Source organism: Prinia subflava, chromosome 4 (assembly GCF_021018805.1).
Source record: "Prinia subflava isolate CZ2003 ecotype Zambia chromosome 4, Cam_Psub_1.2, whole genome shotgun sequence".
Classification (NCBI taxonomy): Eukaryota; Metazoa; Chordata; class Aves; order Passeriformes; family Cisticolidae; genus Prinia; species Prinia subflava.
This window is the reverse complement of record NC_086250.1, coordinates 60931858-60956555: the sequence shown is the minus strand read 5'-3', so window position 1 is coordinate 60956555 and position 24698 is coordinate 60931858. Positions and strand designations below refer to the sequence as shown.

General features: G+C 43.1%; 1 long non-coding RNA gene across 5 annotated transcripts; it reads right to left on the bottom strand.

Annotated features, from left to right (window-relative positions):
- Nucleotides 1-3068: 3068 nt before the first annotated feature.
- On the bottom strand, nucleotides 3069-24638 carry LOC134550327 (uncharacterized). Of its 5 annotated transcripts, XR_010080308.1 has the most exons (4): nucleotides 23498-24638; nucleotides 23248-23314; nucleotides 21095-21200; nucleotides 3069-8116 (listed from the first exon to the last, which is right to left on the bottom strand). It is a non-coding gene; the product is annotated as an uncharacterized LOC134550327 (long non-coding RNA). The 5 variants fall into 5 exon arrangements; XR_010080307.1 differs by lacking the exon at nucleotides 21095-21200; XR_010080310.1 differs by lacking the exon at nucleotides 21095-21200 and having other exon boundaries at nucleotides 3069-7968.
- Nucleotides 24639-24698: the final 60 nt, after the last annotated feature.

The window sequence follows — 24698 nt, the reverse complement described above, 5'->3', positions numbered from 1 at the left end:
CCCAAAGGGGTGAATGACTATAAACACACAGCACAACCTAAATGAATCAACAAAAAATATCTAAACTTGCATCACATTATTAACAGTCAGTGAAGTTTGAAATTCAAGTTAAAATCTGGTCCATCAGAGCAATTTAGTACTTAGCAGACATTGCTACTTTTGTGTGAATCTAAAGATTTTATTTTTGCCTTTTGGAAGATGTAAGTCTAAGTCTCTTTTTTCTGTTCAAAGCTTCATTTTGAATGGCCACACTGTATAGCTAAGGTGAAGTTTGTGGACCCATCAACAAGTAACTCCTACACATCAGAACTACACTGGATCACAATTAGGTGCCAAAGCATGCACCAGTTACCCCCAAAACTAAACTAAAAACAAGGCAGAAGCTTGGCTCAGCCTCTGCTCCCGGGAAGCTGCTCACCTTGCTGCTCCTGGAGAAACAGCACAAGAGGGCGCCTGATGCCTCCAACATCTCAAGTCCAACTTCCACAGACTGTCCTTTCTGCAATAGTATGTCATATTTCCAACGGCATGACAAAGCCCTGAGCAACACCATAGCTACATATGGTTTAGCTTCAGTTTTCCTACCCTCCTGAAAGCATTTAAGAATATTTTCATTGTCTATTAAATAAAGACTGGATTCTCTATTAACAGTTTAAAAGTCTGTATTACCTTTTTTGGGTGAGGGGAGGGTGAGGGTGTGAGGGGGTGGAAATCCTGCCAGATGTGAGATTTAAATGTTAGGAAGCAAGGGAGACATCTCCAGACAACAAGACAAAAGCCCAAAAAGGCAAAATAATTTTATGTCAAATTTATTCTGGCAACCACCCAAACTCTGGACTTTGGCAGATTGCTTGTTGCTTGTAACAGAAGCCACTTCCTCTGCAGCAACAGGCACATCAACACTATTGTCTGCTTCCTGGGGATGGGCTCAGGGTGTTTCAAACTGCACAACCTTCTTATGTGGAGTTGAGGGATCGAAAAACACAGAGCCACAAACCCTGACCGGTGCTGTCGTGGGGAATTCTCCCATGCACACCTCTTTAGGAAGTGAACTGGGGTATTTTTTCTCCCTTCCCTAGCTCTGAACACTCTGACAGCTCCATTCAGCAGGGGGGAGGAAGGCTCTGCCCAGGGCTTCTCCACAGCTGCAGATGGCTCATGCTGGAAGAGCCCCTTTGAGCCAGATTTAAGAAGTTTTCCCAAGTTCATTTTAACACACTGATTTCTACTACTTTAAAGCACCCTGCATAATTGCAACCTGCACAGCAGGACCTGTCCTGTGCACAGGTACAGACCTCACCAAGCAGCAGGCCCAGGCTGCGCCCCAGGCTTGCAGGGCCACCTGCTCACCCTCTTGAAGCCACATTCCTCCCTCTCCTGCAGCAACATCCCCAAGGACAAACTGCTCCATCCATGCTGCTTTCTTGGGAAGGGCATGAGAACCAGAGAAACAAACCCTGCTGTTCTTCTGGTCTGTGAAAGAGCACTGGGTGCTTTCCTCCCATGAGCAGGGCTGCCTGGCCAGAGGAGCAGGGCTGTGTTTGAAGCTCCCATTCCTGTTTTGTCACTGTGTTGTTTGCTTAGGGAAAGCATATTCCCTATCATTGCCTTCCCTTCTACAGCTCCACACAGGCTCAGAACACACATAAAGAACGATGCAGGCTCCAGGTGCTCACCCACATTAGAGGAACACAGATATTCCTGTAAGTAGCTTCCTACCAAAGACAGCATGACATGGCACTTCTCCTGCTGCCTCTTCCTCCTGCACTGCTTCCCACTTCCATCCAGGGGAGGCTTAAAAAGGGACCTTCCATTTGGATTTTACCCATCAGAGCAGGAGCAAGGTCTTGTAGGAGCAAGAGAAAGCCTTTCTTGCAGGAGCTGGGGCAGAGCACACCATTGTGCTCCTCCCCAGTGGTGTGTGAGTGACATCATTATGCCAATAAATGAGACAGGAAGTGCAACCAAGCAGAAAAACCACAGAAAGCGCCTGTGAAGCTCTGCCAAGAATGCTAACAATGGTGCAAACCAGAAAACAAGAAAAGGGTTTGGTTCATCTAATTTCTTCCAGTTTTAGTAATCTCTAGTGCCACTTGTAACAGTAGACAGTAAAAACCAGGTCCTTGGAGAGACACTGCATGGGGCTTTTTTTCTGTGGTGATGGTGACCTTTTACTGTCTTACCCCAGTCCACAAATTTCAGTACTTTGACACCAGTCTGATGATCCAGATAAACTGGCTGAGATTTCTAAATCTCCCCCTTCCTTATTTTTTTTCCCCCCCAAGTTATACTAGTGCATTACCAACTGTCTCGGTAAGCCATTCTTGCATCTATCTTTCTACTATGTGCATTCCTTCATTTCCCAGAAAATTGCAGCTGCCCAGGTCTAAGCTAATGCTTCTTTATAGTCACCTAGGTGTCACCTATTTCATCTTGTAATGTGAATATACAGGCCCATCTGAACCTGACATGTTAAGCAGTTCTCTCTCCATCAGTCCTGGAAATTTCTAACCAGATCCTATAAGCTCAGAGACAGCCCAGTTTGTGTCCCCTACCTGCCTTTTTTGTCAAGCACCTGACAAACACTGGCAATGCTCAGGAGAGGGGTGGCACTTGTCAGCAGGGAACCAAAGGCTTCAACAACCACAGCTCTCCAGATAGTTAGAGATGTGGGCATAACTTACAGATAGGACTTCATGAAGCCATAAAGCCAATCTGATTGCCAACTGCTGCCTAAACAGGAGATTCCCTCTCTGCTTCCCTTGCACTGGCACCTACTTGACTCTGTAACAAGACATGCACAGAGCTACACCGGCTTCAAACACTGCAAGAAAAGTGAGATTTGTCCTGCTGACCCAGCTCACTGCAACTTTACCTTCCTGACAGCACTGATAAGCAGGTGGACTGCGAAGGGAAGGAAGCTCAGAAATCCCTTGAGTTATGATACAGAATCTGTACAGTATAATACAAAATACTGCAGCCTTAGCAATGGATCATTCCCTTCAAAAGCTTGTTCATAAACTCCCGTTTTCTATAACATAAACAATCCTACACAGAAATTAAATTAAATAGAAGCAGGTGCTACTGTTTATTCACATGACATTTTTGGTTCCCTGCAGTTACAGCTTTATCATCTATATTTATTAGAAAAACAGTCATTAAATAAATTGGTACTTCCCCTCATAATTCAGCATCACTTTTCCTTAAAACCTGTAGGTATTTAAAACATCAATTAATCTCAGACCATCAAATGACCTTCAGAAAATTTTATTTATTAATCATTTAACTCTCATACAGTTGAAATATGATGAAAATACCAAAGGAGATGTAGCAAATTATAGATTTATTGAGATCCAGCTCTTAAATGGGCTCTTGTACAAAATATATCCATAAACCAGACTTTCCAAAAAATCCCAACCTTAAATAGGATTAAGCAGTCTTTAAATAACTACTACTCTTAACAATCTGCCATCACATTAAGTCAGCCTTTCTCTCATTTATACCCCTCTGCAGATGAGAGCAAAGAATCTGATCCTGTTGAAACAAAAGCTGAGTACAGCTGTGACAATGACATTACTCTGAGTGCACTCACCTGTGATGTGAGATACAGGCCCCAAAGTTGACTCCCTTAATTTTGTAAGCATGCTCCCCATTGTAAAGGCTTTCAAAGGAAACCAAAGAGAAAGAATAGCGACTCCTGATTTAGAACCCACAACATAACTTTGCTTTGGTTACAATAGGAGGTACACAAATGAATGGATTTGCTGCTTTTGACAGTGGCAGGAACTGGGTTGTCTTGACTGTTCCCAGGGCTGTTCTACTTCTTTGTACCAGGTGCAGAAATAAAACCCAAGAATTTCTAATGTACATTTCTTCAGATAACTGAAAACTCTCACTGCTGCTATTGGTTCAAAGCTTCACAATTACAAGAAGTTTAACCACTTCTGTTCAGAGTTACCTCTAAAGAAAGGTAAAGTCAGTACAAATAAGGCTGTGCTGACCAAATGCAGAGGGCAATCTTCCAGTCTGGAGGGATCTCTTATTGTATTCTTCACTAATACCCAGTAGCACATCAAGGACATGACAAACACAGGCCATGTGTGGAATACAGTCACCCAAGGGAATTCATGAATTCCTGCTGGTTTAAGGATAGTATTTACAATTGCAGCTTTCCCCCTGCAGAAAAGCAGGCATGCAGTGGTACGGAACAGCGCCTCCAGGAAGCCAAGACCAGGCCACCAGCATCCAAAGCCTTGCTACTGGCAATACAGAGCCTTCCAGTATACAAAGGGACGCTACAAAAAAAAACAGAAAAGGACTTCCTACAAGGGCATGCAGTGATAGGACATGGGGATGGCTTCAATCTGAAAGAAGGCAGATTTAGATTAGGTATCAGGAAGAAATACTTTACTGTGAGAGTGGTGAACACTGAACAGGTTGTCCAGAGAAGCTGTGGATGTCCCATCCCTGGAAGTGTGCAAGGGCGGGCTGGATGCGGCCCCGAGTATCCCAGTCTAGGGGAAGGTGTCCCAGTCCACGGCAGGCAGGAAGAACAAGATGATCTTTAGGATCCCTTTCAACCCAGACCATTCTATGAGTCTGTCATAACAGGAACACTACTGACTGAATCATTCTCCTGGTGACTAGCAGCCACGGGAGAGCTAGAAGGACAACATCCATTTGTGATAAGGTCTTTCAAAATATGAAACATAGCTACAGTACAATGAACACAAGTGTGAAGGCTTTGTGCCCTGATATCCCACACAGCATCATTCTGTGGAGCAGCAATGACAGCCTGAGTTATTTAGGCCAGGATGGATGCAGGGAACGGCTCTGGAAACATTCCCTGCTGAGACCAATACAATTTAGTCTCAACAAAGAACTCAGAAGTATTCAAACTGCACTGAGCCTGCCCAGGTTGTACACTTTCAACAGAACAGGCTGAACAGGACCCTGCAATCACAGAAATACACTATTATATACCAATGTCACTGTCTGCTCATAGAAGCACAAAGGTTTTTATCATTAAGCAGCTACTTATCCCTGAACACAACTGATAAAAGCATTGGGCTGCTTCAGCAATACTGTACAAATAATGACTGATACAGCTGTGTGCTCACTGCAGATTTCTGGCAGCTCTAGCCACATCATGAGACTGGTCATTCATTGTTACACAGAGCCACCAAAGAGATACAGGAGGAAACCTTCAGCTGGGTGTGTCCTTCCAAAACCACTGCACAGGGGGACTTTATTGTGCTAGCCAGGAGATTTTCCCCAAAACAAGAGGGTGGCCTGGGTGCTCTCCCACTCTTGGGGTCACCAAGAGAAGAATTCATTCCAGTGCCAGTCTACAGCACACAGGAGCTCTGCATGAAAAAGCAAATCTCATCCCGAGGGAACTTCTGTTTACTTGAATGCCCTCCCTATAATCCCATTTTATGGGCCACATGTTTTGGGAATGCTGCACAGCCAGGACACTGGCAGAGACTAAAGGGAAGTGATTCCTTTCAGAAGACTGTAGAAAGCCAGGACAAAACCTCACTCTTACAGCAGCCTTCTGCTTAGCTACATCTGTATTATCATAAATATTTTAGTCTTGAATGGGTACCGAACTCTAGCAAAAAATATAAGCTGTTGCTTTTTTGAAGTAAGAAAACATAATACAAAGGGTTTAAAATTAACATGGGAACATTTTTCTTGTTTAAAACTTAAAAATGAAAGAATATCACATTTTTAAAAAATAATCTCCAAGATGATGAAATAGGTTAAAAAAAGGGAAGAGTGAACAGGTTTTATCATTTTTGATTTGATAGCTCCCTTTATGGATAGGTCCATCAGCTTGCAGGTGGAATAACACAACTCAGCAGTAAGCATGGGCATAGATTGAGAAACACTAACCACCTCCTGGTGGGGTATCAGATCTGGACACCCCACGTTCTTTATTTCTGCAGTAAAGACTGAACAGAGGTCAATCAATCAGGGAGAACTCACCTTGCTTGAAGAAACCCTTATATCCTGTAACTCTCACTCTGAGGTAGTAAATACTGGCATGGCCACACACAAACAACTTTCAGGTTGAAAATATGCCAATTATCAATAGATTTATTCACCTGATAAATGCTCTCAGCTACTTTTACCAACACAAACTCTTTGTTCTCTAGCCAGGGAGCCTAATTGTTCTAATCCCAGTCCCCCAGCCTTCTGGTAAGAGCACAGTGCTCAGTACCTGAAAGGACCAAGCACTTGTTAAGTTCCTGTGGTTCCTTTGCATTAGTATTTTCCATACAATATTTTGAAATAGAAGGGAGGCACAAAATACAGTGACTTATAACCCTGAAGAACAATGAGCATTTCTGTGAGCTGGTTTTCTACACAGGATGTGGGCTGGGCCTCCTTGAGTTTGTGTAATCTGTCTGGAAGTCCAAAAACCACGCTCTGAAAACATGCTTTTCCTTTAACAAACAATCAGTCACACACACAGAGTCTAACGGTAGTTTACACATCTGTCATTCACCATTAAGGAAAATTTTCATTAATATTATTTTTTCAAGCATTTCTGTGTCAAATTAGGCACACAGACCATATCTAATTAAAATATATAGCCATTTTAATCCAGCAAGAATTACATCTAAGGATGAAAGATTCACTTATTTAAAATTATGTCAGAAGTTGCACTTCTTATGATACTTTAGGTGCCAGTTCACATTCTAGGATCATTAAAGCCCAGAGACAAAAGCTCAAAAGCACTGGAAACATTATCATCGAATGTGCTGGGAAGGATTATCCTGCAAAGTGGCTTTTCTAGATGCTCTAAGTCACTAGGTTTAACAACTTCAGGCAGTCCTTTCAGTCCTATATTTCACATACTCATCTAGAGATCAACTCCTTCCCTTTTCTCCAAACAGCACCAGAGGACAGTTCATCAAAAGGAACTGCTTGCTGAACAAGGGGACTGGACAGCATACAGCAGAGGTTAAAACACAAGAGAGAAATGGCTTCATCCAGAACTCTTCTCTAGCACTGCCGAGTACAAAGACAGCAGATCTGAAGACATTTCTGAAAAAAGGGGATACAGGAGTGCTGCATTGTTTGACACTATTCCACATTCAGAGAGCTGAAATCCAGCTGGAGCTGATCTGCCTGAAAATTTGACTACCACCCCTCCATCCCTTTCCTGTTTGCCTCTTGGAGCTGCAAGACCTAGTTTATCAAGAACAATTGCTGAAGAAGTAGAGTTCATATGAATTCTCTTAAAGTTTGTCTTCATAGTAAACGTGCCAATCTCATACTTGACACTAAAACTCAGTACTGCAACAAGCTGCTAGGAATATTTCTCTTCTACGAGGAAAGCCAGCTGTATGAAGCAGGTATGTATGTCAAAATACTTGATATCAATTTACTACTGCAGGTTCCAGGATTACATGTTTTTAATTCCTAGTGAAACTGATAGTAATTTGAAGCTCTATCATATTCCCAGTGCTCAGTTTTTTGTTAATATTTTTGAAGCTATAGCAAGTAGCTTTTCTTTCTTTCTGTGGGAAATCAGAAAGGATGGGAGTTAAGATTGACCAAATGGAAAAAAACCCCATGAATACTCTGGCATACTGAAATTTATTTTTGCACACAATCAGGTTTCAAGTGGCTAGAAAACATCAAGAAATCTTTCCCCTGTTTTCATATGTTAATTCAGATTAGCATATTATACTCATCTAGGCAAATTATGAAGGAATAAATTCTCAGCCATGTTCGACACAGCAGTTCCTACCACACCCTATGATATTTTGACAATTACCACACAATCTGAGTCAGAAACTATTACATTCAGCACAGAACTGGCTGGCTTCTGTCTTCATCTCCAGCAAACATGCACTATGTGAAAACAGCTCCTGCAGCCATGGAGGGGAGAGCTGCAAGGAAATAACAGCAGGAAGTAACGTCTCTGTGATTCAACATGTTGAGTCTTTTCCCCTGAGAAACCAGCAAAAAAAGCACAGCATTAACTGCAGAGAAAAAATCCTTATCCTGTCTACGTTACAGATTCTGGAACTACTGGAGTTTGAGTGACTGAGCCTGCCTCCATCTTCAGATTTCAGCAAGTCCTTTAGGGTACTTTCACCTAGGGGAGTTTGAGAAAAGAGAAAGACTTGTTAAATGTTGCAAAACAATTGCATTTCACCTCCATCAGCTTCATAAGAACAGCAGAAAAAACATTTCTGGATGGATTAACTAGTTCTGATCCTTTTACTTGGAAAAAAAAAAACACACCCCACAAAAAAAACTGTAATAGGATTATACCACAGTCTGTCACTGCAGTGGAAGTAAAGCAACACATCTCAGTGAAGGCTTTCAGTGTGCTGGGGTAAGTGCTGTAGGCTTCCACATTACAGAGACTGGACAGAAAGAAGGTACAAGCCATTTTCTAAGCAGAATAACAATAAAAATACCCAAAGAGTTTTGTTAACATCACAAGCCACATAAGAGAAATAAATTCCACTCTGCTCCCTGCTGTTCCCTTCTGGTTTTAATTTGTTAGAGAAGACTGAAGCCTGTATTCAAAAACCAGACTGAGTTGTAAACATTAGCCTCTGCCAGCATTACTAGTAACTCATGAGGTTCCGGAGTTACCATGGAAAGGCAAGAGGAAGGTAGGAGAAAAAGGTCTATGAAAAAGCAGGACTTGCTCTGTCATTAAAACAGTGCATTTCATTGCACTGTTTTAATCCATGAAATGAAAATTAAAACTGTTTGATGCTCAGAAGACACACACTTGCAGAAAATCCAGTTCTACTAATCTCTGTTGTTTTGCAGCATTATGAAAACAAGCAGGGGAAAGTTGGGAAAAGTCAAAATAGACTGCCTGGGTCACAAGAAGCCCTTGTTTTATATGGCTTATAGGCTGCATACTGTTGCCCAATTTATTTCTTGTCATGTTATCAGTAAAAGATCCCTGCTTCGTTTCCTGCAGGAACAGTTTCGTTAAATTGTGACAAAACAACGAAACTACAGCTGAGAGCATCTCATGGTAAAATTTAACAACATGCCTTTAACAAGACTTTGCCTCATCTCTGCCTTTTCCTCAGGCCAATAGCTTCTAGTTAACTGTGCCCTGACACGAGGCACTGATGTGCTTTGGAAATCCACTCACATGGCTAAACAGTGAGAAAAGGAGAAGGGTGTTTCTGCAGCAGTGGTCCTGGAGGGATTGTGTTTCACATCATACTTCTATTTTGCCTAATCTTAGGTCCACAGTCAGCCCAAATTCAAAAACTGAATACAAGAGTAGGAAGAAGTAATCTCCTTATTAAGCACCTCAGTCCTTTGTTCACAGCACAGTCCCACAAATGATCAACAATTGAGGTGATTGAGCACTATACTGTGATATCAGAACAATAGCCCATAGAACTGGTAAAGAGGAACTACAGAGACCATCTCAAGCAATGATTGCCTCTGGCATCCACAACTGCCCCAACATAACCCTTCCTAGTTCAGGTACATTAAGAAGCTGTTTCAGGGCTGAGCTGAACTCCAGTCACCTTGATGAACATGGCCCTACTGCTGATCACTTTTTACTTAGCTGGGTTACTACCCAAGTACTTACAGTCTTTTTTTCCAACCACTTACAACAGCTCCGTGACTCCTCCTTCAGCCCACAGGCCAAGCTGAAAACCCCACCAGTTGTCTCAGAGCAGGTTTTGGCCATCCCATGATTCCAGACTTCTGCACTGACTCCCTGATGACAGGTATCATTAGCTAACAGACATTAACTTTCAGCAGGTTCCCATGTAAGGCTTCCTGTTCTTTCACTACTTCTAAAAATGGTTCCCTTCACCATAGGCGCTTCTCTTACTCTTGGATTAGCTCACTACACTCCTTTTCTTGATATCATCTCACCTCACCAACTTCCCCAGCCCCTTTCCTCTAGTTTTCAGTTCCATCTTCCTAATTGGAAATCCCAAATTTCATCTTAAACGCATTCCCTTTAGCCTTACTGTATTATACATCAATCTACCACTTGCATCCTATTGTCAGTACTCAAACAGCACCAGAAAGCTGTAACCATGTGGTTTCTTCTTTCTTCTCAGACACTGGTGCAGTTAGGTTCACAACTTGGACGAGTTTTTTGGTGAGTTCTCAAAAAGGCAGCAAAAGGTTTTATTCTAAAGCATCAAACCAAGAACTGGAGCATGATTCACCTTGCAGCCTCAATTCTACTACCTACAACTTCATCAAGAACAGAAGGCACCAGCCCTGCTTATGTTCAGACCCCTCAATACCCACTAAGGACTTGCCTGCAGTGTGCAGACCCTACTGTCTGAAAGCACAGGATATTGACTTACGCCCACCCTTCATGTGATTCACCACTTCAGCTTATATTTATATCCTGTTTAATAACAAAGGCTCCTTTTCATCTTTTGATAAGAATACTCCTACCAATATTTAACTAGCTAAGCGTTCACACAATTTTCAGTTTACTATTCACTTTGTATTAATTAAAACTGTTAGAACGTGGGAATCCCCTGCAGAGCAAACAGCACAAGTCCACAGAACCACTGACAAAAAAGTTTACCCAGCACCAAAATTCTTGATTTTTCATCTGCAAATTAAAATTATATTTGAAGCCAATTGAAATTGCTTAACTTTCTCACTAGTCAAGTAAATATACTCTGCTATGTCTTTTTAATTGAATAAGTATAATTCAGACATCAGATTAAGATTTGACTGCTTGTGCCTAATTAGTGAGGCAAGAGGTTGCAAGTCTCTGTAAGCAGACACTCCATTTTCTCCAAAATTCAAGATACCAAAAATTGCGTTCTCAGTTGGTATTGTCTCATACAGTTTGTTTCCCAAGGCAGCTAACACCAGCTTAAATTTTTTTGTTTAAGCAGGAAGGATCAAAGCAGCAAGAACAGTTCGGTTTTCTAATATCTTAACTTTAAACGAAACAAAAACCTAGACCTAACTGCAAACCAATATATCCAAAGACAGCATAACCCCCATTGCTAAGTGGAAACAGCACAGCTCTGCATTGTAGTGTAGCTACATTTCTGTGTAGCTGCTGGAGGAGCATGCTAGGACAAGCCTGCTGTTTCTATCCTGGCTCCACACATGGGGACACTTCTGCATGCCAAAGCTAGTATTTTTCTGCTTCTTGCCTGAGTGATTCTACGCCTGCTCTGCACACGCTTCACAGTGCCAAGAAGCTCTGTACTTCTAGGTGGATTGCTGCAGACTGGTTTTTTGTCAGGACGAGTGATCACTTTTATGAAGCATACGTGTACATTGATGGCAAACAATGTAAGATTCATAAAATAGGCTCACTTTTCCTCCCAAAGTTAGCACCTGTGTTCTCCTGCCAATGCAGCAGGAAAAGAAGCAATTATCTTGTCTTACACAATTTTTACAGGAACCAGGACCATATGCATTTTTTGCCTCTCCCCCTTAAGAAAAAATTCAAGACACTGCTACAGCTTTCTTTATATCTGTATGGATCAAACAAAAAGCCCTGAACTGCCAAACAGTCTGGAATAGCTTGAATTTGACAAGTACTGTTATCAAGTTACCACATTCCTTTGTTTTATAGCATGGATATGTACCAACACCTACGAGTAGCTATGGACAAGAGAAACAACTGCTGATGTGAAGACATTAATGGCTATTACCTAAACATATTAATGTTACAATAGCTAAGAGGAACTGGAGTACTCAGTTTCACTGATTTCTCATGTTAGTCACGCCTGTGCATAGCATCAAAGTCCACATAACAGCAGCAACAGGACTAATTCTAGTTATCGACTTTAGTAGTTGTTGTTTTGGAGACTGTTCAGATGCAACTATCAAGTATAAACTGCAGACTTGTTTCAGTTGAAACTCTCGATGCCTTTGTGTTGGTTCTAAAGGGAGAACACTGTCAAAGTGGCTGTTCTACCCCCTCCACAAAGCAGGTCAGGAAATGTACTGACCTTGTGCAATTGGAACTGGTAAACCAACTAAGGGGCTGCTATATTTCTTCTCCTCATTAACGTACCCACAGTTCCTGGGGGAGGGGGAGACAGGAAACAAGTACTCTTCCTGCTCCCCCAGCCTAAAAATCACTGAGACAGTCTTTCTGCAACATTTAAGCCACACAAGCACTCAAAGCCTGACCTATTTATAATCTGGGCAAACAGTCACAGAACCCTTGCATTTTGCCCAGTATCTTTTTATCATTATCCAAACAGATCTGGAGATTGTGGCAGAGAAGTTTACTTTTCTGGGGACAGACATGAGCCTGTTGCCAGCTGTGTTCTTAAACTATAGCTTTTTCTCTACCAGTCAGTTAAGCTGTAACTAAGAGCCTACTTTGATTTGTGAACTTGAGCACTAGCCTCCCCTCTTCAAGCACCTCTTGCTCTGTCTTAAAAATCTGCAGGTTTAGCAGAGTTTCTTTTTCACATTAGAAAGCAAAGGAAATAAACACCTCTATAATAAAGTTGGGTACAATGCTGTGGGGAAAAAAATGAAGTTAAACAGTATGAGAAAATTGCTAGGAAAAACAATGCATACATTACAAAACAGGTAGAAAATATTATCTATAAACATGGAAATTAAATTCCTATTAACTGAGCATTGTAAAACTTAAGTCTGATTATGCTAGTCAGACAAATTTAAGTGGAAGGACACTTGCAGGATTTTGGAGGCATGCACACTCACAGGCTTCCTTACTCCAGTTCTGCATTTAAAAAGGTGACTGATTTGGCTGTTAGAAATTCTTCCCTTTCAAAAAGCTACAAAAGAAGAGTGGGCAAGAACATGTAGTTCCAAAAGCAGATTCAAAGTAAAATGCATATCTAGTTAAAGATAAGCACCTTCCTTTCTGTACTGCAATCCCTCATTCTTCAGGCAGTTTCCAGGATTACTTTATGTACTTCTCAAAATCTGTTCACTGTATGCAAAACCTACAAGCTGATTTTGGCAGTCTGTTTGGCAGGTGAAAATTCAGGCATAAAACTGCCATTCTTTAAGCCAGCATTCAGTCCAGCATTTTCTTAAGGCATTTAGAAATAACTTCATTCAGATACAGCAAAACTACCTGAAGTTTTGAAAGAGTCCTTAAGTTTAAAAATAGGAAAGCTTAAGTAAATCTCACATGCTGTACTGTCAGCTCATACATACTACCAGCTGACCATGACATACAGAGCTTACCTAGTTGTATACATGCAGAAAGCTGGGGAAGGAGACAATCATGCAATGACTTTCTACTTCCACAGAAAGAAGTCTCCAAGTCACCCTCTCCACCCTGAGACTCCAAAGCTTACTCAGATTTCACATATGGGCAGGAAACCAAAGTATAACACATGGCCAGAAATCCATAGTCATTCAGATGTGAGTTCCCAAAGGGAAGGAAGTTATAGTTAAATACAAGTTCAATTTGTGTTTCCCTCCACGAGCTCCAGAGGATGAATGGAAAAAGCCCAAGCTTTCCTGGTGCACAACAGCTAGAAACCTACATGGTGTAGGATGTAGCATAACTGCTTGAAATAAGGATGTTACTCACATGCAGATCCTCTCTAAAGTGGTCTTTCAGAATTCCATAATTGCATACAACACCTCTGTTTTCACAATTTCTATGACCAGTAGATCACAGACACATAGCCTTGACCTACTTGAAAGTTGTACACTGTTTGAGAACTACAGGTTAGGCCTACATACTTTCCAACAAAGACAGATTTCAGTCAGGTTCCCTTCTTACAGTCCATCTTGTTGCTGCAGTTAGGGGCAACCCCTCCACTGATGATGTATTCAAATTCAAGCTGTTTTCAGTTCCCTTTTTAAAATACTAAGTGAACCACAGCTTTGAAAACCTACAAATGCTGATAAAAATACTTTTCCAGCAACTGTTCTCTGACTGCCATCAGGAATACACTTTTTGGTTTTACCCACCCCTCTAAAGAGCTGGCAGTTACTGGTAGAGGTCTCCATCATCCTCCCTTTGGCCATCTGTAATCACAAGCACAGTCATTCGTTTATTATAGTATTTCATGCTTTCACTGTTTTAGCTTCCCTCTGCTGAAAAACAGCTAACAGGCTAAATGGACCCTGGATACATACTGTGTATATACTCATTATTTACAGAAGAATATATTCAATTCAATTTTTCCTTGGAACAGTCAAAAAGACCAAGAGTCCCCATTCAAACACTTCCAGCTGAGAATCAGAACTAAAGCAGCTTCAAAAAGGTATCACATGTCAGACATGCTACTCCTTAATGGGACTCAAAAATACATATTAAAATAAATGCTTACATTAGACTCATATAACAGAAAAGTGAATGAGCTTAATGAAACATCTCATCTTTATTTATGATATGACAAACAGAGGAAGATTTCAGCTTATGAACTACAGTAGAAATGTTTCTTAGTAGCAAAAAACCCTCTCCTTCACTCCAGTGGCAATTGAGCACATTCAAAATTTGGATTCAACCAAGAATCTTAGAAACACATGAGGAAAAACACGGTCTACCGGAACTGCTTTTCTGGACACCCAGTTCAGTTTTTTGTTTCCTCTTTGCTGCTCTACTTCTATAGTAGGGACTGATGATGCAGAACGATAATACCAAGACTAAAACAATACTCATTCTTGCACCATGTAAGAAAACCCCACTACATGAACTGTTACTTCAGATATCCCTTACAGGCTTCAGATTTCAAATATGATCCAAGACTGCAACATGCTATTTCTAAAAAGATGCAACAGATGTTCTACACATATTAATATACACATCCAAAACAGAATGTACAGCTTTCACTGAGTGCAATCAGTACATAAATCTTGCTCAATGCTATTCATGCAAAAAAAAAGGGTTCAAGCAAAAAAGAAGTGAAGCACCCAGAGCAAGACATTTTGTTCAGTACATAGATGGGCTACAGGAAAAAAATATCTAACCTTACTGCAGCACCTGCTGACACACAGAAGCCCCTTTCAGCAAGTCACTTCCATATATAAGGAGCATTTGTAGACAGTTCAGTATCTCTAAGTTGCAATATGCTATCTACAACTACATTGTGAGGATCAGTCACAGGAGAAATTTGAAACTTAAGGTACAGCCACTACACTGAACAGAAAGTATGAGTATATTCCTGTTAGGTTACAGAAATGTGTGGAATTGATGAAGTTTGTTTCAAATGAGTTAACAGTTCTATAGCCCATTTCAGTGTCATTACATTACTGAAATTAAAGGGTATGTTTAAGCAAACAGACAAAAGGTAGCATACCCTTCAAAAAGATCACTCTGCTTTGCTCACCATAGGATGAAGTTAAAATAGGTCCAATACTAAGTTCCTCTCCTTCCTTTAAGCAGAAACACTTGGCCCACAACACAAAATTTAGGTAGCTGCTCTTCTCCTTAGTTTCTGTTAACACTTCAATTTACTTAAAGGCAAACAGGATTATTAAGTGATCATACCACTGAAACAGAAGACAAGACAAGCCAATTTAACTAAGAACTGCATTTGTAAGGCCACTAATATTGGTAGCACACAACCTGTGGGAAGTGTGGAAGAAGAGCTTGCCTGTTCTAGAAAAAGAGAAATCAGAAGATCCTGCCCTGTCAACTCCTAAAAGCAGAGTAGGCTTGGCTGCAGCCCTCAGTCCTAATAATGCTTTGAAATTTTGATTCCCTCCCATCAATTAGGTCTACACTAGTTATTGCAGAGTCCCAGGAGTGTCTTGAAAGAGTTCTAAGACACACAAAATTCAGTATGTTGATTTTGCACTGTATAATTAATTTTCTAGCAGCATGATTTTTCTTTCCTGTTCCTAGTAGTTTCCCCAGTTTGGAATATTGCTGCCTGTCAGTTTTAAGAGAAAAACAAAATGAAGTCTAAATGCTTGATTAGTATTCTTTATTTTTTCACCAAACTACATAATATATATTCTCTGAGTAGTCCTTCAGTTTTGGAATTCCCTCTCCAGCACAGCAACACCAATATGTAGTGTCTGGCCTAGACTAAAGCAGGCAATGTTAGACATAGGGAGAAAAAGCCTTAAAATACTAGTTGCCTACAGAACCCAGTTGCATTTTTATGCAATTTTCCAATGCTAGTGAAAATTCAAAGGTGGCATACAGTGGTGTCACACAATTATAGAAAGTGGGTTACTGCAAATCAGTAGCAGATTAAGCAAACCTGCTACGTGCAAGATTCACCAGGAGATCTATTATTTAAAGCTCTCAGCTCTTCTTGCACTCTCCTGAACAGAGCAAAGCAGGTGCTCTGATACTCAGCATCAGGACTCCTACTGAAGTCTGGCTAGGCTGTCAAGCACCACAGACCAAGCATCACACGAGCATGCCAGGTTGGGAGGAATCCATCAGGATGATGGAGTCCAGCTCCTGGCCACATGCAGGACACCCCAAGAACCACACCATTGTGCCTCAGAGCTTCTTCAGGCTGGTGCTGTGACCACTTCCCTGGGGGAGCCCATTCTAGTGCTCAACCACTTTGAAACTTTTTCCTGATATCCAACCTACACTTCCCTGGCTCAGCTTTGTGCTATTTCCTGTCACTGGTCACAGGAGTGGATACCTGTATCTTTCATTGTTCATACCTGGAGTCAATAGCCCACTACCACTATTTCCTAGTGATCCACCATCTCTCCTCTGCAACAGCAGTCAGTGCAGTTCTATTTTACTATCTCTGAAGAAGAGACACTCGAGTTCAAAAATTACTGTTAGCTGAACCCAGACATTGTGGCTCCTGCACGAAGTATAGCCCTTCCTATGACTATGCAGCGATAGGGAAGCAGAAGTGTTTCTCAGAAACAGTTTAAAAATAGGATCTGACAACTGCCCAGCATGCCTGTATAAGCTTATGAGCTTGTTCCAGCATATGTATCCTGGGGTAATGGAGCACAGCTTTGGAGATGATCTTGAAGTAGCACCACTAGGATAAAAGCAAGTTTCATTTTATGAAGAGTAGTCTTCTAAATCTTCTAAATCGGTGACAATGACATTCACTACTATTTAATAAATCTGTAATTAGAAGACCCATAGTTGTTCTGTATGGAATTTGAGACAGCTTGCTCTGGCTCAACAGATAAGACCATACTGCACAATCTATCATCACCCTGACAAACTGGGCCACAAACACTGTGGCCCAAAATGAAGCACCACAACCACTGCTTAGCACGTATCAGGGAATAAAGCTGGTGAGACACCTCTCAGGCTAGAGATTGAATTACTATCTCAATATCATGACCAGCTACAGTCTCTTTGAGGGATTGCTTTGTTTGCATTAATAAACTGGCATGGTTTTGTACTTCAATTTTTTTTTACCTTACTTCACTAAAGTTTGGGGAAATGACATGACAGCCCTGTGTCATGACTAACCTGCTTAGTAAAGGGAGGAACCATGGAAGGAGGGAGTTTAGCAAAAGAATTGGATGCTAATGCTTGTTTCCCAGCTACCTCTTCACGTTAAGTTCTTGTGCCCTCCAAACTAATTCTAACACCTCTTATCTGCCACACAAGCTAGTTTTGGACTTGTATTTGGTTTGTCTGTAGCAGCTGTACTAGCACTGGATCAAACAGCTATCAAAAATCCATATACAACAGCCAACCGGTCAGAAAGATAACTTCTGTTGATAAAACACTAAAAAGAAACAGTAAAAGAAAGCTTCATGGTTATCAATTTACTGAAGCTAGCTGGAAACAAATCTATTACTATAACCAGTGGTACTCAGTGTCAAAAAGGTACCCAATCTTAGCACACCTTTCTGTTGTGAGGCACCATAGAATGGTTTGGGTTGGAAGGCACTTTCAAGATCATCCAGTTCCTAGCCCTACCAAGGGCATGGACAGCTCCACTAGACCAGGTTGTTCAGGGCCCCATCCAATCTGCCCTGAGAACTTTCAGGAATGGGACATCCACAAAACTTCTCCAGACAACCTATTCCAATGCCTCACTATCCCTGAACATCCCTTCCTAACATCCAATCTAGACCTCTCATCTTTTAGTTCAAACCCATTTCCTATCTCTATCTGCCCATGTAAGAAGTCACTCTATTTTTTGTAATCCACCTTCAAACACAGGAAGGCTGCAATGAGGTCTCCCCAAGAGCCTTCTCTTTTCTATGTCGAAAAGCCCCAGTTCCCTCAGCCTGTCAGGTATTTCTGTTCTGAGTTTTAACAGACCACACTGAGTAGGACTACAGCAGCCTTCACAACCTAAACCTTTGAAGAGACATGATATACTGCTGCACTAAAGCTGCTCCATTTCTACTTTTGAGTAACATCTACTGCATGACCATGCCACAATAAAAAACTCCCAGATGGAACAGTCACAATAAGAAGTTTCACTAGGGTTTTTTTGTCCAACACTTAATAAGCACAAAAACACGGCAGCTAAGATTTGCTCCATTTCTGTGCTTACAAGAAACACAAACTCCTGCTTTCTGAAGGACCACCTTCAGCTGTACTTTTGGGATGCTAGTCTCCAGTTTAGTAATTTCCCAGCTCTGGCACACTCCACATCTCTGAACCGGCAGTATTGTCCCCTATTTTATTCCTAAAGATTCTCAAAAAGCACCATTGTGCATAAACTACTCAGGAGCCATTCAATCACTGGTTATTTTCATCAAAGAACTGCTATTGACAGCATTTCAGGGCTAGTGCTGCATTATAATTACATCTGAGCACTACCTCACTTACAAAAGCAGCTACACGGACCTCAATACTGCTCTCCAAAGCAACTAGTAGCTCATCAGAAAGACTACTTCAAATAACAAGGTCATGCTGGAAGGCGAGAACAAACTAATGCCCCACTTCACTACCCAAAGGTCATAGCAGTGAACCTGGTACAAATTCCCACTAATTCCAAGATTAGGAGGCCACACAACAGCTTTAAAGTTGCTTCTTTAAGTGAGGAACTCAACTGTTAAGAATTGTAGAACCAGTCAATAACCTATTTTTGTGGTAAGGCAAAACCTTACTAATTTCAGAAAGGTTCATTATAAAACAAAGCCTAAAGCAATGTGCAAATGAAGTTTTCTTCCTGCTGCTGTTTGAGCATTAAATACAGTCTGTCCAAACCCAGGTGCAAAAACTGATCAGTTGTCAGCCTCTAGAACCCTTTTACCTCATGCAAATAATGCAAATGCATTTGGCCAGTTACTACTGTGACCCACAGGTATCATTTTTTACAATTAGCTAAGAACTCATCCTGTAGGATTAATTCTTCACTGAATACCCCACCTATTAGATTATCGGCTACTTCTGGACAAAGCAAGCTTATTTCAAGTTTTACCCTGTTCCAACAAAAGAAACTTAAATCTAAAATCCTATGAAAACTGAACCAGCCTGTAACCGAGATTAACATTTCACTTAATTTTAGAAGGCTACCAATTCAGTGAATCTGAAGTTCTCCTGCCACCCACAACTGAAGGTCAATCTAGCAATGACTTGTATACTCAAAGTTTAGATTTTTTTTGAGTGTGCCTGGCTCAGTGATTCTAGTTACAAATAGCCAAAAGCCTTTAAGAGGTGCCCCTCAAAACTCCCAGCAGCTTTCCTGAGAAAAAGCATACCTAACTTCACTAATAATTAAAACCTGCGTATCTCCATTTTCCCAACAGGTGCTTCGCTGTGCTCCTGTTCCAACAGGAATGTTTGTGAAGCCACACAATGAAGAGTCACATTAGAAAACTATCCATTACTATTAGGCTTATGTTTGGTCCACTCTTCACATCTTCCCCCACGATCACTTGTAGAAGCAAGAATGAACAGCTGAAAAAAGGTGCAGGATCATCTTTCAGCATGAGCACTTCAACTGTCTCAACTATGACATTAATGCATAGCCAGATCTATTACGCTGTTACTATCTCTCTCCTTTCTCCCCTAAATACCCTTGAACTGCTGTAAGTCCCTTTGTATGGCTAAAGGTAAACAATGTTTAAATAACAGGCCTTAGCAAGGACTCAGACCACACATGCATGCACAGACAGGCTATCATAGCAAGTCAGAACCACAAGTGTAACTGCTGGAGAACATCCAGCTCATTCAAGTATCCTCATTAAGGAACAAATTGTAGTTCAGTAGAAACTGTTAGTTTTCCTGGTAAGCTACCATAAATGTAAACTACACGCCATTTTTTACCCAGTCTCTCTCTCTCCTACAGCTCCTTCCTTCAAAATTAGAACAGCTTGCATCAGACTGGCCGTAGGGCAAATGCCCTGCCTCAAAAAACTACACACATTTCGTTTTTACTCATCTTCCGCAGCACAAATCATTCAGAATGCGTAAGACATTGTTTTGAGGCTGCACTTCAACGCTTGCTGGAGCTTCTTTCGAGATAACTGCTTCCCTGAGAACTGCTAATAAAAACAACCTTGAAACAAACAAGAAATTACTATCGGCTCATTAAAACTTGCCTTCCTTTCTATAGCATCATAAAAGTACAGCCACACCTCCATTCAAGTAATGCTGCAATAAGCTGTGAATTACACAGAGAACTTTTGAAGTAATTAATTTCTCGGTTTTCAAGCAAAATCTGTTATCAAAGTGAGTTACCTAAAAGGCTAGAATTAAATTCTAGCTGATTTTCTATATAAACTATTCTACAAACATTCAAACAATTCTCTTACAATGAGGCAGGCAATTCCTGTTTCATAATTACAGAAGAACACATGCCTAAACACAAGCACTAATAAAATGGTTTTTTCCCTCATCTTGATTTGAAGTTAACATTCTCCCTTTAACACATCTGCAACAAAGTAGTCGCAATGTCACAATGTCAAGTTTCACATAAATCAGTGCTGTGCTAAAAGAATCACCCTACACTCAAAGCCTCTCTGGAAGCTTCCATTACAAATGAGTATTTACCTTGTGTCATACGATGGCTACACAAGGAGAATCAGTAATCCACTGATTTTAATGTTTGATCAACAAACTAACTGCCTCCTCCTAACACCATTTCCAGGAAGCTTTTCTTTTTTTTTAAAGGTACAGCCTCACAATCTATGACTCAAGAATCTTGCTCTTTACAGTCAGCACAATGCTCAGATGACAGCCATCTTCTGACACTCAAAAAAGAGGGAATTACTTTTAGAAAACAGAGCTTACATTTTAAAACCTAAGCTCAAATGAGGCTGCAGACTTCTGAAAGCTTCATACTCTGTCATTCCTATTTACTGTCTTCTCCCTTTCTTCCCTGGTATCCTCTACAAACCTACAAAGGAAAAATGTGGTGTTGTTAGAGGCGTCCAATCCTGTTCTCCTACCCCTCCACCCACAATACAGGGATGTCCTGCAGGCTATATATGCAACCAATATGAACTACTTTACAGTAGCTCCCAAGTCCCCAGTCAGTTCTTATGTAACTGAACTCCACCTCACCATATTCCTTATGTAACGCATATTAAAGAGCATCTATTATACAGGAATATTCTCTATTAGTCATACACTCTACTTTCATTCCAGTTCTCAAACAGCACATTCGTGAAATAGTCAAGCTTTATGCCCTATCATATTGCTACTGTGGAGGCAAAAAGAAAAAAAAATCTTATCTATCCAGGGTCAGACTAAGAAGAGAAAAAGTGAAAAGTGAAACATTTCTAAATAGAACAAACCAACATCCTTATATCATCAACAATTTTAACTGTTAATTTGTTCACTGGGTTAGATGCAGTGGCTAAATTTACATCCTGGCATACAAGAACAAGACACAGGAACTAGCATTGAATTGCTTTGAAAATATGAGACTCTCAGCCAAACAGTAACAGGAGTTGCATTCCTTAAAGAAAAGAGTTAGGATTGGAAAACACATTTTTCACTTCCTGTCCAGCAAATACTGAAATTAAAAAAAAAACCCAGAAAATATATCTGCCAACCTTCCAGGCCTATCCAGACCTCTGTAATGAGTCCATTTTCTTATGGACCTCAAAGTCAAACTTGGGGAGTCCTCACAATATTCGTAAAACATATTTTTCATTTGCACTAAGTATATACATCAATTCCAGTGTTAAAGACGCAGGCCATCTGCGGCCTGATCTTGGAATACACTTATTGCTCCAGAGAAAGCTACTCAACTCCTGCAATAGGCTTCAACAACACAAAAAAGGCCAGCGATCGACTTTTCCTGTTTAAACAGAATGAAGTCATGAACACCTGGCAGATTTTCCCTCGACCCCTCCACCCCTACCCCCGGCAGAGCAACACTAAAACAGCCGAGACCTCCTCGTCAGAAGAACAACTCCGCATAGCCTGTACGTTTTCCTCAGCGGCTTTAATGAGGTCATTTAGAAATCGTTTAAGACGACTGTTCCAGAAAGAACCACCCCATAACCCCCTGGAACTTAACTTAGAGCAGAGTGCCTTCGCACAGAGCGGGCGGCACTACCGTGAGCGCACCCGGCTCCCACGCTCGGGCGGAGCCAGCAGGCGCCCAGGGGGAACTTTCCCTGGCGGTGGGTAAAGCCTTGCGCAGAGAGGGGGCGGAATAGAAAGCTTCCCCCAAGAGCAGCTACACCCTGGAGGTGGGTGGAGAGTAAGGAGAGAAGCGAGAACCTTCCTCGGCAGCAGCTACGCCCTCGTGCATAAGGCTGATGGGGGAAGGGAAGCAGCGCGGGACCGACGACGTTGTGCGGGAGGAGGGGGAGGGAAGCCCGGGCTCTCCCGGGCAGCCGCCGCCGCCGCCTAAGCCAGCTTGGTCCGCAGCCAAACCCCACAGGAATGCAACACGGTCACATGACCTCCGGCGGACGTGCAACTCCCTTCCCTCTCCAGGGACACCCTGCGCCATCTTGTACTGACGCAGTTACAAAGGCAGGCACGAGTTGCTCCCCTCTCGCTCGTTTCCCGCTCCTCTCGGCACAGCCCCGGCACTACTTAGGAAGGAGAAGCCCGGGCCTGGTCCTGCTTTCCTTTTCGCCATCTCTTCAGGGACACCCTGCCCGCGGAGTCCTCCCTGGCGCTGAGATCATGGCGCCCGTTTTCTCCCTTTGCCTTCCCCCGGCAGCTCCCGACCCTGCCCAGCTGCGGCTGCCCCTGCTGCAGGATGATGTCAGCGCCAGCCAATCAGGGCACGCCGGGCCACCTGGGCCGGCCCGGCCATTGGCTGCCGCGCCGCTCCCGCCCCCCTCCTGACTCGGGCTCCGCCGCGGTTCGCTGCGGAGCCGCAGCCAAGGCACAAGTGCGGGGAGGGGAATAGGAGGGGAAGGAAAAAAAAAAAAACAAAAAAAACACCCCTACACAAAAAAACCGACAACCAAACCCACCAAGACGCCAGCCGCCATTTCGCGCAACAACAGGCAGAACCCGAGCGAGCAGCCCCAGCCAAGCGCCCTAAGGAGAGAGAGAGAGAGAAAGAAACAAGAGACACACGCACAGGAGAGTTAGACAGGAAAAAAATACCCATAGACTCCGCCATGATGACAAGACGTTTAATCGCTCCCCCCTCCTCCCTCAGACTTAGTGCCCCATTACAGCCGCCTCCTCTGCGTCCAACCAGCTAGCAGATCCCTTCACCTCGGCTCCCTCCTGCCGCAGCAGCAGCTGTTTAGAGCCCCAAACTCTCTGTGCCCAAGGTGTGGGGGGACGCTAGTCTATGGCGCTGCTGCTAACTGCTTCTCCAGTCACCCGAATGTGGCGGCTCCATCGAGGCAGGGTAAGAGCTGCCAGCCCAGCTTTTATCTGGTGCCCCGAGTTTGCGCACTGAAGGAGGCTCGCTCAGCCCCTGGTGGGCGTCGAACGAAACCCCAGCCGCCGCCTCCCCTCCCTCCATCAGCCGTATCGCTGGAGGGGTTGAAGCCGGGCAAGGGAGGCAGGGCGGCGTACGGGTACAGCGAGAGCTGGGAGGAGATATGGTGGTAGGAAGAGGGGCGCCTTACGAATGGCCATGGCTGTGTCTGCCCTGAACGCCTGAGCGAGCTCCTGGCTTTGGCAGCGCCCGCTGGTCTGGATGGAAGCGCGCCATTCCTGCTCCCCGAGCGCTGTTCCCTAAAGGGCAAACGAGGTTCATTCGCTGCTTGTCTCATTCCCTGCAGAACAGAAATGCCTTCAGCGAGTGCTGTTGCACTTGCTCTAAGGAAAGAAGCTTTCTCCCACTTGCCTTTGAGTCCTAAACGCTTCGGGCAAGATTCTCATCCTCGAGTGTCTGACTGAGAATTTCAGTCAAAACCTCCTGAGCAGGTTGCAAAAATTCCCGCTCCTTTCTTGCTCCCCTCTTCCCCGCCCCTCAGGTAGTTCTTCTCCGTGTGTGAGATCCGGCGGGTCTGCCCGGTTTTTCGCGCAGCTTAGGCCGAAAATGTGCTGTTAAGAGATTCATAAATAACACGTATGCTGACAGCATCGACGGTCGTGAGGAAGAAGCCGGAGGTTGGGGATGTGAGAGCGGCCGAGGAGGGAGTTTTGGCGTTTATTCCTCCGAGGATGCAGCTCTGACTCAGACACCCTGGCTCCGGCCCGCGCTCGGCCCCACAACAGGCCGGGACGGAGCCCCCGCCCCTCCCGCGCGGGCTGCGCTGCCGGGGCTGCGGATCGCCCCCGGCGCCAGCCCCCGCTGCCGCCGCCCCTCCTCCGCTGCCCTACTTCCCTCCTCACGGCCCCCCTGCCCAGCCCCTGCCGCAGTCTGCGGCCGCGCCCAGGCCCCGGAGCCGTTCAGCGTGTTGCAAAATGGACTCTGAGGGCTAGGCGGGCGCGGGCTGCGCTCCCGGCCCGTAAGCAAAAT